General features: G+C 32.9%; 1 long non-coding RNA gene across 1 annotated transcript; it reads right to left on the reverse strand.

Annotated features, from left to right (window-relative positions):
* Positions 1-10,392: 10,392 nt before the first annotated feature.
* Positions 10,393-17,200, reverse strand: LOC128554420 (uncharacterized). The gene is made up of 3 exons (XR_008369604.1): positions 16,810-17,200; positions 10,844-10,919; positions 10,393-10,523 (listed from the first exon to the last, which is right to left on the reverse strand). It is a non-coding gene; the product is annotated as an uncharacterized LOC128554420 (long non-coding RNA).
* Between the last annotated feature and the right edge of the window lie 1,004 nt (positions 17,201-18,204).

Below are 18,204 nucleotides of genomic sequence, written 5' to 3' on the forward strand. Positions count from 1 at the left end.
GGTTCTCTAGTTATTGATCGGAAATTGTTTTCAATGTTCAGGCCCCTGTGACCTTGACCTTTGACGGAGTGACCCCCAAAATAATAGGGGTCGTCTACTCCAGCAGCCTTACAATCTTATGAAGTTTGAAGGTTCTGGATCAAATGGTTCTCCAGTTATTGATCGGAAATGAAGTGTGACGTACGGAAGGACGGACGGACGGACAGGGCAAAAACAGTAAGATGTGTGTGTGTGTGGAAGGGAGGGGGGGGGGGGGGGGGGAAGAGAGACATAAAAACAGCAAGTCAGATGAGTTCTTGTATCAAGCAAATTGTATAAAAATAACAACATAGTCAGTTTAGTGCATGTATCATGAATATAGTATAATAATAACAACATAGTCAGTTGAGTGCATGTATCATGAATATTGTATAATAATAACAACATAGTCAGGTGACTGCATGTACAGCTCGTTTAAATGGGTCAACCGTGTTGTTGCACTCATAAAATAGACTGGTCCGGTTTATGGTTTGTCGGGGAAATGGATATTATTGTATTTTGCCATCGAAATATTTCTATAACATGCTTCTTCTCCTTCCGTTTGGATTCGTCCATAATTACAAACACGTTTGTTTATTTTACGGACTGTATCATGGATATTGTATAAAAATAACAACAAAGTCAGGTGAGTGTATCATGGATATTGTATAATAATAACAACATAGTCAGGTGGGTTCAGGTATAAAGCAAACTGTTTTATGTAAGAAGGATAATTTGATTTGAATTAATAAAACTGAATAAAAGTTGTTCATTTATGTATGTTGTGCCAAGCACATTATGTCAAGAAAACATACGTTGTCAAAAACATCATATAAATCCAAATATGTTCATGTTTCAAACAAGTTGTAATTGGGCAAAAATATAAATGAATTTAAACTAGTAAATTTGATATACAGATTGCCAAACCCAACATGGTATATCAATAAGACATACTTTTTCGCAAACAGACAACATTGATAAAAATATATTCATGTGTCAAGCTAGTTGTGTGGTGACACAAGTTAAGTAAATACAAATGAATATATTAGATAGTGCCAGACATATTATATCAAGAAAACATACTTTATCAATGATAACATATATAGCCAAATCTGTTCATGTTTCAAACAACTAGTAATGTGGCAAAATCTGAATAGATTTAAATTAATGAATTTGATATACAGATTGGTAATTTATGTATGTAGAACCAAACATGATGTATCAAGAAGACATACCTTTTTCCATAAACAACATAGTTCAATATATTCATGTGTCAAGCAAGTTGTGTGGTGGCAAAATAATTAAGTAAATTTAAATAAATATAATTGATATTCAAATCGATATTTTATGCATAAAGTACACAAAATATTATATCAATAACATAGACATTTTCATTTACCAAATGGTCAAATAAGTTCAAACAAATTGTGTACAGGCAAATGTAAACAAACAAATGTAAGTAGGTAAATTTCATATACAAATTGATAATTTTTGATTGTTGTACCAAAACATATTGTGTCTGGAAGACTGCATGACTTTTCATTAACAAATTAGTAACAATTCAGTATATAGACTCTTCATCAGATCTGGCTGCTCCATCTGGCATACGTTCCTCAATGAATCTGACCATGTTGACTGAACCATCTACTGTGATTTTGTAGAAAATTCTACTATCTATTGTCCAATAGGAGTGAACTTTCTTGAGTTTTCTCAGTTCCCCAAGTCTATTTACAATAAATTGTTTTGATTTTGTTAGGTCTTCTGTGACAAATACACTGAATGCTTCTGTTTTTGCTTTCTAAAGTTCAGATTTGTTTTTGTAGATATCATTTTTGTTTCTGTGGCTCACAATTTACAAATTCTTTGGTAATTGCCATTCTTGTTAACTTTCCCAATGGTATGACGTCTGTCTATGTCTGATTTTTTAATATTGGTGAGGCCCATTTTTTGGCAGATTTCAACTACTGCATCATCAGTTGATTTCTTTACTAGTCCAAGAAGATCCACCAGACTTTACACCTGTTTCATTCAGGTTAACGTTGTGAAATTTGAGAATATTTCTCCTGCTATATTGTTCCTGGTCTGAGAGTCATTGATATCTTCCTGCTGGTTTTGTACATTGTATTTGTATTTTTTTATTTTCTGCTTCAAGGCTTTTTATTTTGTTAGATTGGAGGTCAGATAAGTTTGATTGTTTCAGTTTTATTTCTTCTATGTAAGAAAAACATTTGTTCAGATTTTCAGCAACAGGTTTAACTATGGCTTCTACTATGGTTGATATGACTGGGGTCATGGCAAATTTTATTGGTTCTGTTATCAGAGGGCTTGATACCATCGATGTAATTATATCGACGATGTTTAGCATAGTGGCAACTGGATGTGGCTGTTGATTTGGATCAAGAGGCACAGTTATTTATTGTGGCGCATGAGGGTGCATGTCGGGGGACAACAATCTGGAGCGGGTCAGGTCGGGAGCTCCAGCGTGATCCTGGCCCTGTTCAGGTGGACTTACGGTCTCCATATAACCCCTCTTTAGATTTGGAGTACCGAGGGTTTCAGACATTATCCGTAGTAGATATTAAAGAAAAATGTTTGTTGATTGTTTTCGGATCAACTGAGCCGCGAAGATTCTCAAACAAAGAGAATGGCTGATTGTCCGATACTACACTATTATATTATATATTTCATTTGTTTTTATCATGCTAGTTACAAAGATGTCCTTTTTATACTCATCTGTAGCATTTTTTTTTTTTTTTTGCTTCTTTAAGATGTATCGACAAAGTTTGTTGATTTTCAAATGGCTTGACCGTTTTTGTATACATGGTAGCCATGTTACCGGAAACAATATCATTAATCTCAGTATTTTTCAAAAGCATAATCCAGGAAGAACCTGTACGATACATAGTCGTTACTGCTTCGGCCTTCTTAGAATATAGCCTTCTACACATTAACAAGCTCACCATGACACAATAACTTTTCAAACGCTAAATTCCAATTATGTCATATAATATATGACGTCACTAAATATCTCGGGCGATCAAATGCATAGGAGGCACGATATATGGGCTCTTTTACGCATATCTACCCCCAACGACAATTAATTTAGTTAATATTGAAGCTAACTGAGTCCCGAATTTAAAGAGGGTAAAGTAAATTAATTGTCGACTGTGTCAGTATGACTACGTGGATATAATTTAAGTCAAAGGCGGAAATTGTTCAGTTTGCTTGAAGTTTAAGCCCAGACCTAAATCTGAGAAAAAAGTTAATTTGTTACCTTTATAACATATCGACACTGCTAATTTAAAAGAAAAAGTGTAAAAAGGGATTTTTCTATCACCGACAAAAACAAACAACATTCATGTTACCGGTTATGGAAGGTGCGTTATATTTATAAATTTGAAATTCCGACTTCTTACCTGTAAAGTGTAGATTATTGTTAGCTAGAATACCCGAAATCATTAAGATCTGTCGAAGATCATGGAAGGATATACATTGGATCACATTCAATAAATGTTTACACCGACTTACGTAATACAACTGGACAAATAAATGTCATACAGAAAATTCAAGAATAATACAAAATGTTTTGTATTAATAATTGTAGCTTTATCTCACAAAAATGTAAGTATTTGAAAAATATAAACATTTGTCACATGTACAAATCAATTCAAACTTTAGTTTCGTATATTATTGAAATTTCGTCAAATATTTTAAACGGCACGTGTGTAGTAAAAACAAGAAGCTGCGTTAAATAAACGCTTGATGCCCCCGGTTGCATCCTTGTCGATACAAAGCAACCTAAGACCAAAACGAGGTCAAGTTCAAAGTCAAACTGAGGTCAGGTGATGTCTGAAGATGAGGAATGGTCACAGGTTACATCTGCATTAGTATCAAGTCATTCTAGTAAGGGGTATTGATGCTAGACGAAACGGTCCCATTTGGCTAACCAAGAGATGGCCCATATAAAGCAGCCTAAGTCCAAAATGAGGTCAAGGTCAAGGTCAAACTGAGGTCAGGTAATGTCTGAAGATGAGGAATGGTCACAGGTTACATCTGCATTAGTATCAAGTCATTCTAGTAAGGGGTATTGATGCTAGACGAAACGGTCCCGTTTGGTTAACCAAGAGATGGCCCATATAAAGCAACCTAAGTCCGAAATGAGGTCAAGATCAAGGTCAAACTGAGGTCAGGTGATGTCTGAAGATGAGGAATGGTCACAGATTACATCTGCATTAGTATTAAGTCATTCTAGTAAGGGGTATTGATGCTAGACGAAACGGTCCCATTTGGTTAACCTCGTACGGACGAACGAACGAACGAACGAACGAACGGACGGACGGACAGGACAATCACTATTTGCCTCCCGCATCATTAGATGTTGGTGGCATAATAAAGCGACAGTGAGATTTATATGCCTTTAAATTAGAATTTAACAGTTTCTTTTTTTTTTTTTTTTTTTTTTGTCTTTTTCTTAGTTTGTTATGCCTTTTTTTTTTTATTATTTATTGTTTTCCCTTCATGTACATCATACAGACAATAATAATAACGTTACATAATACATATACAATTTTACCAACTAGTTTTATATATCGAGTACATGTCTGCTTCTATAGTGTTTCATTTTTATACCATGATGCTCATATATTATCATTTGTTTAATGTACATCAGGAAATTTCTTGAAATCTCACATCCATCTAACACCCACCCTCAAACATACACATTTTCATACAAAACAACCTCCCACGCATATCATACACACACTCACACATATCCTTATATACATATGTGATATCAGCAGATATAGTGTTGTATATCTACGTTTTGTATCCAACTGCCGTATTCCAATCTAAAAGTATGTTTAGAGAGTTTTTTTTTAAATTATGTAGTTATTTGTAGAGGGAATCCATTCCATTTATGGTAATATTAATTTATTTTGTCATGTTGTAGCGCTATTAACTTTTCCGTTTCCAATCTTGTCTTCAAGTAATTTAAGAAATGTTCCAAAATTGGCATAGTTTTATTTATTTTATTTTTATAAATAAAATATTTTGCTGTTAAAATGATACCATTTTTAGCTTTACTTTGTAGAACTGGTTCCGTAATTAAAAAAGCCACTGTCTCATATGTGAGTTCTAAATGTACGTTATTTTGTTGAAGAAATTTTCTCAAATCTCTCCAAAAAGTTTGTATATGTGGACATTCCCAGAAAAGATGTTCAATGGATTCAACATGCATCTGACAGAAATCACACAGGTTTGATTCGATAAGACCTTGTTTTAGTAAAAGTTTATTTGTCGCTATTATTCTGTGTATAAATTTATACTGGAAGTTTCTAAATGTACTATCTATCGTTGCTGTAAAGATATTTCTATATATTGATTTCCATATTAAATTTGCTTTTGAAGTAATATTCTCCCATTTCGTTTCAGTTTTATTTTTCAGTGCTTCTTTTTTTATTTGATGTTCATATAGGAATTTATTTGCCCTTTTTGTGTCCGTAAACCTTTTCAAAATTGCTTTTCTTTTTGGAGTTAAAGGTACATTTTCTATCTTGATTTTTTGTTTTAGTTCTGTAGGTATACTTTTTATTAAAGACATGTATTTGAGGTAGTCATGTTCAGGAAGACTATACAGATTTTTAACGTCTTTGTATGTATAGAATTGATTTTTTCGGAAATCATATAAATGTTCGAGATATAACACACCTTTGTCGAACCATGTTCTATAGAAAAATGTTTTATCGTTTACTTTTATTTTCCTGTTGTTCCATATTATCTCTTTTATGTTTACATTTGTGCATTCGGACAGAATACCGATTTCAATCCACGCTGTAATGATATCTCTTAAAAAGGGATTTGTCTTATATTTTTTAAATATTTCTCTTTCATTTAAGTTACATTCAAAAATCAAGTTTGCTCCTATTTTTTCTAGTTTATTTATGTAAATAGCTTTTATTATTGATTTGTTATTTTTATCCAGTAACTTTTTAACCCGACAGGCCTTTATTGCTCTATTAAACTTGGAAAGATCTATCATTTTTATACCTCCATTTAAATAGTTTTTCTTTATTGTTTCCCTTTTAATTTTGTCTAGTTTCTTATCCCATATGAATTCAAACATGTTTTTTTCTAATTGGTTTATTGTTTGTTTTGGTGGGGTTTGTAAAACAGATAAATAGTAAATCAATTTTGGTAGAGCAAAACTTTTTATAACTGTGACTTTTCCCAGTAGCGTCAGTTTCCTATGCTGCCACTGTTTGAGGCAGTTCTTAAAGGATTCAATTTTTGTTTCTAAATTTTTAGATTGTGACTTTTGTATATCTGTGTAAAAGGTAATTCCTAGAGATTGCGCAGAATCTGATGTCCATCTAAATTTTTTATTTGTACAGTATTTAAAATTTGTATTACGTATTGAACCAGCTTTTAATACTTGACACTTTTTTTCATTTAGTTTTAGACCGGAAATATTTCTAAAATTGTGTAATATACTTATTAACGTTTCAAAAGACTTTCTTGATCCATCAGTTATAAAAGTGGCATCGTCAGCAAATAACACATTTTTAACTTCAATATCATTGATATTCCTTTTACATCATTGTTTTTTAGAATACAGTTTGATAATAACTCTATACAAATAATAAACAAGTAAGGGGAAAGGGGACATCCTTGTCGTACACCTCTTTCGACTTCAAAAAATTCTGACCTATGACCGTTATTTATAGTGCAACTTTTTGCTTCTTTGTAAAACAGTTTTATCCATTTTGTTATGTAATTACCAAAATTGAAGAATTCAATTGTTTGAAACATGAAATTATGATTAAGGCTGTCAAAGGCCTTCTCGAAATCAGAGAAAAATAAGACTGCTTCCTGTTCTGAATTTTCCATTTGTTCAAGAACTTCAAAAATAACACGAATGTTGTCTCCTATGTGTCGCCCTTTCATAAAGCCTGATTGACAATTGTTTATTATCGATGGTAAAACATTCTTAATTCTATTAGCTATTACTTTAGCCATTATTTTATAATCTGTATTCAGCAGGCTAATGGGTCGCCAGTTTTCAATATATGTTGTATCCTTGTTTGGTTTCGGTAAAAGCCTTATTATACTTTGTGTTTGCAGCTCTGTTAAAGAGTAAGTTTCAAAGGAGAACTTAACGGATTTTATATAATGTTGTTTTAAATCATTCCAAAATATTTTGTAAAACTCTGTTGTTAACCCATCAGATCCTGGACTTTTATTATTTTTCATGCTTCTCAAGGCAATGCTGAATTCATGTTCTGTTAATTCTTCACTTATTGTTTTATTTTCTATTTCACTTAGGGTGTTTATTTGTGGATCCATAAAATTGAATTGTGATGTTTTTTGCTCTTCTTTTTTGTATAGATTTTGATAAAAACCTTTTTGCTCTTTCAAAATTTGCTTTTGATCAGTTATAATAGTTCCGTTTACATGTATCTGTTTCATAGATTTTTTCTCATAGTTTTGTTTTTGAAGTTTGAGAAGAACTTATTATTTTTGTCATTATATTCAACTTGCTGAGCTTTTGACCTTATAATTATTCCTTGTATCTTTTTCTCATTTAATTCATTTAATTCTGTTGTATACTTATCATATTCCTCTGTTAGGTTCTCAATATTGTTTTTGTCATGTGAAATTTGTTTTTCTATGTCTTGTATTTTTAACTGTAATTCTTTTTCCTTTTTTTTCCTCTTCTTTTTTTACTTTTGTAGCGTATTTTATAGTTACATTCCTAATGTTTCCCTTGATAACTTCCCAAAGAGTATTTGGATTTGCCTGTTCGTTTAATCTAGCTGTTTCCTTGATTATATCCTTTATTTCTTTTTGAAAGTCATCTTTTAATAAGAGACTGTTATTCAGTTTAAAATATCCTTTTCCTTTCGGTTGATTTTGTATATTCAGTGTTAAACCTACTCTTGAATGATCTGACTTATACCCGACATCTATTTCGCATGAGTTTGTATTATTGACAAGACTTTGATATATCAGAAAATAGTCTAATCTACAAAAAATAGGCGGTTTATCGCTAGAGTGCCAAGTAAATTGTGATTTTTTAGGATTTTTTATTCTCCAGATGTCGCAAATACCAAATTTTTCCATTACATCTTTTAATAATTTTCTGCATTTTTTATGAGTATTTGAATTTCCGTTCTTTTTATCTAATTCTGGATCTAAAACTGTATTTACATCGCCTCCCAATATAACATTTTTGCCTTCATGCTCTGTAAGAAATTCTTCTAATTTACTAAAAATTGAAATGTCATCATTATTCGGTCCATATATGTTTACTATCAGAAAAGATTTCTCTTCGATGTCTAGTTCAATTGCTATTAAATGACCCCTGATTATTTCTGTAAATCTAATGTTTTCAAATGCAAAATAATTGTTTAACAAAATGCATGTACCTGCACTGTTACTTTTTTCCCCACTGAAATATGACCCCTTCCCCCAGTCTGATTGCCAAGTACTACTTTTATCGTTATTTAAGTGAGTTTCTTGCAAAAGATATATATTACATGTTTGCCGTTTTAGCCAATGGAATAACTCTTTACGTTTCGACTTATTTCCTATCCCTCTGACATTGAGACTACACCACTTAATACTCATTTACATAAAAAACAAAGTCTCTATTCAGAAACACGACAGATGGATACAAGACGCAAAGAAATGGTGAACATATTAACTTATTCGTTTTTGTTCATTTGTATCTTATTGCAATAGACATGTAGCAACTACATACAGGAACGCACACATATATATACCCATACACATACATATTTATATATATATACATACATACATACACATACATGTGCGTTCGTGACCTTTACTTTTGTTACAGAAAGCGTAATGCTAAATATGATCAAAAATATGCTGTAAGCTAAAACCATTCATGTTTAACCCATATGTACCAAGGTTAATGTTCATGAACTGAATCAATATATTTTTTGTTTGTTCTTGGTTATTTAATGACATTACTTTATTTTTCAGTGTTTTACAATATCTATATATAGTTTTTTCATGTTTCAAAATAAAGTGCTACTGTACTGTAATTTCTTTTCCTTTTTTCTTCTATCCCTATTTTTTTAACAGTTTTTGGGTGTATTTCAACTAGCCGCCGTTAGGGGGTCTTCTTGGCCATGTGGCTGAGGCTGCTTACTTCGAATCACTTGCCCCTAAACGCCGGTGGCACGAAACATTCCTTAGTGTGTAGAATTCTTTCATGTTAGGAAGTCATTCAGCTGGCTTTCGGAAGGTCTGTAGATCCGCTTAGGTTCTTGTCCGTGATGAAATAATGCCCGGTGGGAAACCTAGGTTCTTATTCCGCCACCAAAAGCTGGAAAGTCGCCTTTATGACCTAAATTGTGTCGGTGTGACGTAAAACCAAGCGTTAAAGCAACAACACGAAAACCCACAAATGTATCGCTGTTAAAAGCATTTGGTCAACAAGTTCTGAAGTTTCATGAGATTCCGTATGATATATACAAAAAAATCCATTTGGCATGTGGCTATATCACGGCATATACATGACCGCAGTGATATTCTGTGTATATTTTGCATTAGTTATAAGTTGTGGCCATTGATACCGTCATTGTTGCCAGGGTATATTTGTGTAATGAAATGGGTAGATGTATTTAATAAGCTAGTTGTACACAGAACAGTAAAATTCCTGCAACTACGAAATTTTCGACTGAGTGTCTATATAAAATTTTGAATTGTTTCAAATCATTTTTACCGAATACACTGTTTTATTTCTTTATTATTATTAATATTTATCATTTTTTTCTTTCAACATGTTTTTGGAGGAATTTTCAATATAGCTGTGTACTGACTCCGTTTGTAATAGAAGTAAATGTTTCGTTTACGTACTTTTTGGCGAGAAAAAAGCATGTGTTTTTCATACTATCGAAAATGAAAGTAACTAACGCGCTTGAACATGCTTCTTTTATTTGGCTGAAGAACAAAATACCCATTCAAAGGGTCATATTTTTATTTCGTCTATACTTCTACCATGCCTATCAATATCACAAACATGTTTAAACAAGCCCCACTTTACTACGGCCGAGCATGAAAAATAGAGACGCGAGGATGGAATTGATAAAATAGATATTATGTTATTATAAACAATAAACCCAGTAGGCATTTGACATCGGTTAGACGTCGTATAGACGTCGGACCCCGACGTCGGATTAACGTTGGATTTTGGTTGGATTTGCAAACCGTTTAGACGTCGGATCCTGACGTTGGCTAGACGTCGCAATCCGACCATTTTCCAACCTAAATCTAACCACTTTTCAACAAAAATCTGACCAAATTTTCAACGTAATTTGCAATCAAACAAGTAATCAACACATGTATTTTATCATCTTTATTTCATATCATGGCGACGTAAGTCTAATACAATAAGTCCAAAAAGTAATGCAGTAATTGAAATTTTTATGTTTCGTCATTTTTGTATGATTCTTCAACTCCGCCAACATTTCCACCTGAAATGTATAAAATTTGACAGTTTCATTATTTAACATATACAAATATACTAGTGCTATTACTAAGAGCATAATTAATACGTGCCAAACAAATATGTAATATTTTAAATTCTATGAAAAAATATTCTATAACTTCGTAAAACGTAATTAAATGCAATTGCTTTTTAAAGTAACAAACAAAAATAAGTCATTAAAAAAAAACAAAAAAAAAAAAAAAACGGAATCAGTAGATCTATAACTTTTAAAATAAGTATAATTTTTAAAAATCTGTTACTCATGTTGCGGATCCTTCCCTTTGTGTAAAGTATTTATAAACTTACTCTATCTTATCCCAATAAATATCAAATTACAGGAAGACTGTGTAAACCGATGCAGGCTTATCTCGCGAATGTGTGACTGAAAGACAACATGTGTAGAAGAGAAGATTTATGTGAATTTAGAATGATTTATATATGTGTATAGAATGCATTTTTATCTTTAACAGTTTAAAGTTCGTGAAAAAAATCCGTCTCCGAAAATAGACAATCTCATGCGATATTGTAACATAATTAATATAGTGTTTGTTGTGAGAATGAACTATTATTAATAAGCGCATGTCCAGGCCTTTATGAAAACAAGTAAATATCTTTAAACTATACTAGCAAAATTATACCAGTTAGTTTTATAACTAAAAACATTTATCAGACTTTCTATCCAACCTAATGCCAACGTCTTCTAGACGTCTAAGTCTGACGTCTATTAGACGTCGTGGATATGACGTTGGTTAGACGTTGGATTCAGGTCGCCGACGTCGCGACCAATTTCCAACGTCTAACCAACGTCGGTACGACGTCAGGTGTTTACTGGGAAGGGAATTATTAATTTGTTTAACGTAGTCCCTTATATAAGCCGTTGTCTCAAATTAAAATATGTACATAGTCATTTTAAATCATTAATTGCATTGAGGAATAATGTTTTACCTAGACTGAACGGTAATTAAAAATAGTGAGCACAAAGGTAAAAAAAAAAAAGACCGGTCAGTACACAAACATGTATTCATGCTAAAAACAACATTTTACTGACTGTTATCATCGGAACCTTTGATAAGATTGTGAACAACAGTAACCTATAATAAAAATGAGTTAAAATGGGTTGCGCACTTATTTACTGTCCCCGCCTCTATTATGATATCTATGGCTGAAACAATTTATACGCACTGACTTGAGACATGAATTTATTTTACGTCAATGCTTACGAGTAAGTACAAACACATTTTCAGAAAAAATAACTGAAAACCTGAAACGGAAAAAAAACCCTGCTTAATTTGAAGTAAAATGTTAATTCTGCGCCTTCCGTACAAGTAAATCCTACAAGTTTTGGACAAAGTTTGTTTTAATTTTCCATGTATTTTATTCAACAATAAATATATCAGACGTCGCCAGCTGTGAGCAAACTCCCTAATGCGGTTTGTATGGACGCCGCCATCTTGGAATAGACGTCGCGTCATTTTACAACGCAAGTCTGTGGGGGAAATTTATGAAATCTTGATTTTTAACTTCATTTTACATTCTTTTTCAGAAAAATGAAAAAGGTGCCTAGAGATATCCACCTCCCGGTATTAACGTTGCCATTAGTTTTTGACAATTTTACATTCAGTATAAATAAATTATCGGAGGTCCAAAATTAGTAGACTACTGTGAAATCATTTAATTTCGTCGGCACGAAATTTCGTGGTTTTGGCCAAAACGGCTGTTTCGTGGGAACGTAAATTCGTGGATTTTCCATTTTTTGTAAAAAAAAACAATCATAATTTCCATGGGAATAGATCTACTAGTACTTCTGTCCTTACATGTAAGACCTTTGACCTCCAATTGTGACCTTGACCTTTGAGCTAGGGGTCCGGGTTTTGCGCATGACACGTTGTCTCATCATGGGGAACATTTGTGCCAAGTAATATTAAATCCCTTCGTGGATGGGAGAGTTATGGACCGGACAGGAAAAAAAGCCCTGTTGACCTTTGACCTCCAATTGTAACCTTGACCTTTGAGCTAGGGGTCCGGGTTTTGCGCATGACACTATTTTCAACCAGTAGGGGTCTCATAAAGGCTAGTGTATAAACACTGCATAGCGGGGTCGAAAAAAATCAAATAACAGCCATATTATAGTGCGGTTGGCACGTGACGCTACGTCAAACTTCTATTTTTTGTATCTACTTTTACTTTGACAAGCATGTTATAAACAAACCACGGGTAGCCAACATTTCTAAATGAAATAGTCTGTTTTGTTTTCCACGCATCCCTATGTTTATCGTTTATGGAGCCTCCATAAACTACACGAAAGCAGGTTAGTACTGCCGCATGCATACAACTACGGATCAGATCGAAAGGTTATGGTGTCTATTTTGGCGACTTTGCGCTCAATTAAAATTATCGTGGGCACGAATAATAATGATTTCACAGTATAATAGCAAAACCGTTTTTTAATATATTTTTAAGTACTTATATCAATTTTAGGGCTGTTAAATGCATGACTGTGTTATGGCATAAAGCAGGTAACATAGCCTATTTGTCTATTGCGTCAATATAACATTGACAGTATTAGAATTGACAAACGGTGTTCACTCAATAATTTCTCTCTATAAACTGATTGTTTCCCTAGTGTAAAGAGAGCTTTGGGTAAGTCTCTTTACAGTGAGTGAAAGTTACTTCTGCCCGTAAGTATTAACCTGGCGCTCATGAATATTCCGTATGTTTCCGTAAATTAAATTTTGGTGTCGAACCTAAATAATGCATCAAAATGACGCGGTAAGAACCTTACTCACCCGAGTTATTGGGATGACTTATTTGAAGATCTGATATTTTATAACTTAATATCATCCCTTTAAGCCTTATCCGTGTTAGGAAAACGAAGACATTATAAAACCAAACATGTCATAAAATACTGGCCAGTCTTACTTGCTGCAATAATTTAAACATAAATATTCATGTAAAAACCTCAGAATGAATGATCATAAATCATTATTGTAAGTAAGAGACATAGGTGTTTCGAAATAAGATGTGAAGAGATGCGAGGAGATATTTATCCCGATACCGGAATGCCACAAAAACATAACACAAAATATACATTAAAAATACCATCGACGCAATTTTATTGTTAAACATAAAATTATTTTTTTAACAGATGTAATCATTCCGAATGCATTTTGCATCGAGGGGCGGATGCAAAAGAAGTCTAAGTGCATTTCAGTAAACTTTTCAGGAGAGAGAAAAAACTGTCATGTTTAATTTAGATAATATTTATAATTGTGAGCTTTTGACTGGAATTCAGAATTACTCATTTTCTGCACTCAAGAATAAATGTTTGGAAAAAAAGTAAAATAATATATTACTGTAGTGTAAATGCACTTAGACCTTTTTCACATTCAGTATTTGTAAAAATTCACAAATATTTCGAAAGCGAAAAACAGCTAAGGCGTAAAAAATTGTTTGTTTCCGGTATCCCGACCTACCCTAAATTTTTGGCTCATACATAAATGTTTTTATGGCCTTGGAAAATATTTTTCACATGTTGAACAAAAAGTTGCGAAACTGCACTTTTTATGCTTTAAACATAGCCAGTAATGTTATAAATCAACTTATTGATGCTCTAAAGGCATAACCCGCTTTCTTGTAATCATTTTTGACACAAAAATAATGCCCGAAAAGTGTCACTTAATGAAAAAAAATCCGACCTGCCTACCCTAATATTTTTGAGCATGATATCGGAAACAAAGAGTTTTTTAGGCCTAAGTGACAAAACACTGCATAAAGTACCATATTTTGACAGTATTTAAGGATGTAGGAGCGAATTTTTTCTATGAGAGAATTTTTATCATACTCTGGGAGATTGAAAAACATTAGCTTCTAACACAAACAAGAGAAGAAAAAACACACGTCACCGAACACGTTTATTTTTAAAGGGCATTTTCTTCACCCACTGTTTAAGCATTTCTGAAAATTGGTGAAATAAAAAAATGGTATGTTGACTGGAATTTTATAAAACATACTACAAACCATTTAATGAAATAGGGATTTCATTTTTAAATGTTACTATGAACACAAGGTGATGTCAGTTTTATATAAGCATAAATGCCACTAACAAATCTCTTTCATTTTTAGCTCACCTGAGCAGTCTTTGTGATTGCACGATGTCCGGCGTCTGTCTGTCGTCTGTTTGTCAACATTTAGATTGTGTATGCGATAGAGGCTGTATTTTTCAACTGATCTTCATGAAATTTAGTCAGAATGATCATCTTGATGAGATCTAGGCCGAGTTCGAAAATGGGTCATCTGGGGTCAAAAACTAGGTCACTAGGTCAGATCAAATAAAAACATTGTGTATGCGATAAAGGCTGTATTTTTCAATAGATCTTCGTGAATTTTAGTCAAAATGATTACCTTGATAAATTCTAGGCAAATTGGTCATCTGGGGGTCAAAAACTAGGTCAGTAAATCAAATCAAAGAAAAAACCTTGTGTATGCGATAGAGGGTGTATTTTTCAATTAATCTTCATGAATTTTGTAAGAATGAATGCCTTGGTGAAATCTAGGTGGTAGTTTGAATATGGGTCATCCGGGAACAAAAAGTAGGTCACTAGGTCAAATCAAAGGAAAACCTTGTGTATGCCGTAGAGGCTGTATCTTTTAATTATTCTTTATGAATTTAAGTCAGAATGATAACCTTGATGAAATCTAAGCCGAGCTTGAAAATGGGTCACCTGAAATCAAAAAGTAGGTCACTAGGTCAAATTAAATAAAAACATTGTGTATGCGGTAGAGGCTGTATTTTTCAATTTATCTTCATGAAATTAAGTCAGAATGATTGCATCGATGAAGTATAGGTCAAATTTGGATATGGGTTAACTGGGGTCAAAATGTAGGTCACTAGGTCAAATCAAAGAAAGACATTGTGTATGCGATTGATCTTCATGAAATTTGGTTAGAATAATTGCCTTGATGAAATCTAGGTTAAGTTTGAATATGGGTCATCTGAGGTCAAAAAGTAGGTCACTTGGTCAAATAAAAGTAAAACATTGTGTATGCAATAGAAGCTGTATTTTTCAATTGATGTTCATGAAATTTGATAAGAATGATTGTCTTTATGAAATCTAGTTCAAGTTTGAATATAGGTTATCTGGGGTCAAAAAGTAGGTCACTAGGTCAAATCAAAGGATAACATTGTGTATGCGATAGAGGCTGTTTTTTTTTTTTTTTTTTTTTGTATTTGAACTTCTTGAAATTAAGGCAGAATGATTGCCTTGATGAAATCTAGGTAGATTTGGAAAATGGGTCATCTAGGTTCAAAAAGTAGGTCACTATGTTAAATCAATGAAAACCCTCGTGTATGCGGTAGAGGCTGTATTTTTCAACTGATCTTATGAAATTTTGTCTGAATGATAGCCTTGATGAAATCTAGGTCAAGTTCGAATATGGGTCATCTGGGTTCAAAAACTAGGTCACTAGGTCAAATCGAGTAAAATCTTTGTGTATGCAATAGGGGCTGCATTTTACACTGAATTTTCACAAAATTTGGTCAGATTTGTTGCTTTGATGCAATCTAGGTCAAGTTCAAATTTGGATAGTCTGGGGTCAAACACTAGGTCACTAGGTCAAATCAAAGAGAAACCTTGTGTATGCCTTAGAGGCTGTATTTTTCAATTGATCTTCATGAAATTTGGTCAGAATGATAGCCTTGATAAAATCTAGGTCAAGTTCGAATATGGATTATCTGGGTTCATAAACTAGGTCACTAGGTCAAATCAAAGAAAATACTTATATATACTCAAGATTTTTTCTACTATTCTAATGATAACTGGTCAGAATATTTTTTTTCCATGAAATCATTACGTGAAACATGTTTACACTGTTATGGTGTGATATGATGTGTTTCTCAGGTGAGCGACCTAGGGCCATCTTGGCCTTCTTGTTATATGTTGACCTATTTACCCCACTCACTTTAATTTCAATGGCAAAAATGTATTTAGATCTAAAAAAAAAAAAAAACTGACGGTAAGAAGTTCAAAATAATTTGCAGCTTTAATGACACACAAAAATGTTTCAAAACGGAACGAAAAAAAAGTTTGCGGTTACCGTGCATCTAAGAGATTAATTTAGAAAAAAAACTATTAAAAACTGGTGAATTTTGATTTTTTTGTTCTTTTTGTTTTAATCTTTATTTTCTAGATAGAATAAGGTGCTATCTTGAACATTTTTATTTCAATTATAGTTTATTGTTTTATGTATCAGTCAGGTAAATATCAAAATCAAACCTGATCTACTTTCATAGATACGTGACACAACCTTCCCCTACCCCATTGTAAATCTTGCGTCAATTTTAGGCAATTGCCAGCCAAAACTAAGGGTGTTTTTTTTTTCCTGCAAGAAATAGAATCTGTTTGGTTAAGTGATACATTCTTAGTCATATTTTGATTATTTAGCGTTTATTCTTGGCAAAAATTTTGTTTGAAAGCAATATTCGAAGAAACATTTTTTTTTTTATGAAGAAAACGCTCGTACATACTTAAAGCAACATTTGGTTTCCTTTTGTTATTTTGCAATTTAATTTCAAGGTTATGGATATAATGTGTAAAATGTATTCACTTAGACTTTTTACGCATTCACTATTTGTAAAATTTTACAATTTTTTTAAAGGGGAAAAAATACAGCCTCAAGTTCAGCATTTTGGAGCTTAATTTCATGGTTATGGATTTCAAATTAAGAAATTCCCATAAAGTTTAATGATCTTAGGCCTAATCATTCTCAATTTATCATCTGGAAATGGTTTAACTTTTCTAGGTCACCATGACCTTTCTTCTTTGACCTCAGAATCAATAGGGGTCATTTGCTGGTCATGATCAAAATCCCTATAAAATTTCTTGATCCTACACTCAAGTGTTCTTGAGTTATCATTCGGAAACCGTTAAAATGTTGACCTCCTGACCTCCTGACCTCAAAATCAATAGGGGGGTCATCTGCTGGGCACGACAAACCTCCCTATTAATTTTCCTGATCCTACGCCCAAGCATTCATTAGTTGTAATCCGGAAATTTTTTTACTGTTCCCAGTCACTGTGACCTTGACCTTTGACCTAATTACTCAAAATCTATAAATGTCATCTGCTAGCCATGGCCAATCTCCTTATAAACTTTCATGATCCTAGGCCTAAGCATTCTTGAGCTATCATCCGGAAACGGATTGGTCTACGGACAGACCGACCGACCGACATCTGTAAAACAATATACCCCATCTTTTTCGAAGAAGGGGGAGGGGGGTGGGGATAAATGTATTTATATTTTTAGCAAACAATCATCACAGTATGACAGGACAATACTTATAAAATACTTCTCCTACTGTTGATTTGTATTGTCTTCCACACAATTATAGAATTGTTACATGTGTATAGCCCATACACATTTAACCCTTTGTCATGTATTTGCAGAATATATTTTAAATATTTGTTTTCTCAGAAACTATATTCCAAGTGATTGCAAAGTATTTGCATCAGACTTTCGCAAACAGTCTGCAAAACATATCACACTGAAGCAAAGGGTTTGCAAATAAACACTTAGATAAATTACAGACTGCAAAGGTTTTGCAAATAAATACTTTACTGAATTAGCAGACAGCAAAGCATCTGCAAACAAACACTTAGCTCATTTAGTTAG

Source organism: Mercenaria mercenaria, unplaced genomic scaffold (genome assembly GCF_021730395.1).
Source record: "Mercenaria mercenaria strain notata unplaced genomic scaffold, MADL_Memer_1 contig_5035, whole genome shotgun sequence".
Lineage (NCBI taxonomy): Eukaryota > Metazoa > Mollusca > Bivalvia > Venerida > Veneridae > Mercenaria > Mercenaria mercenaria.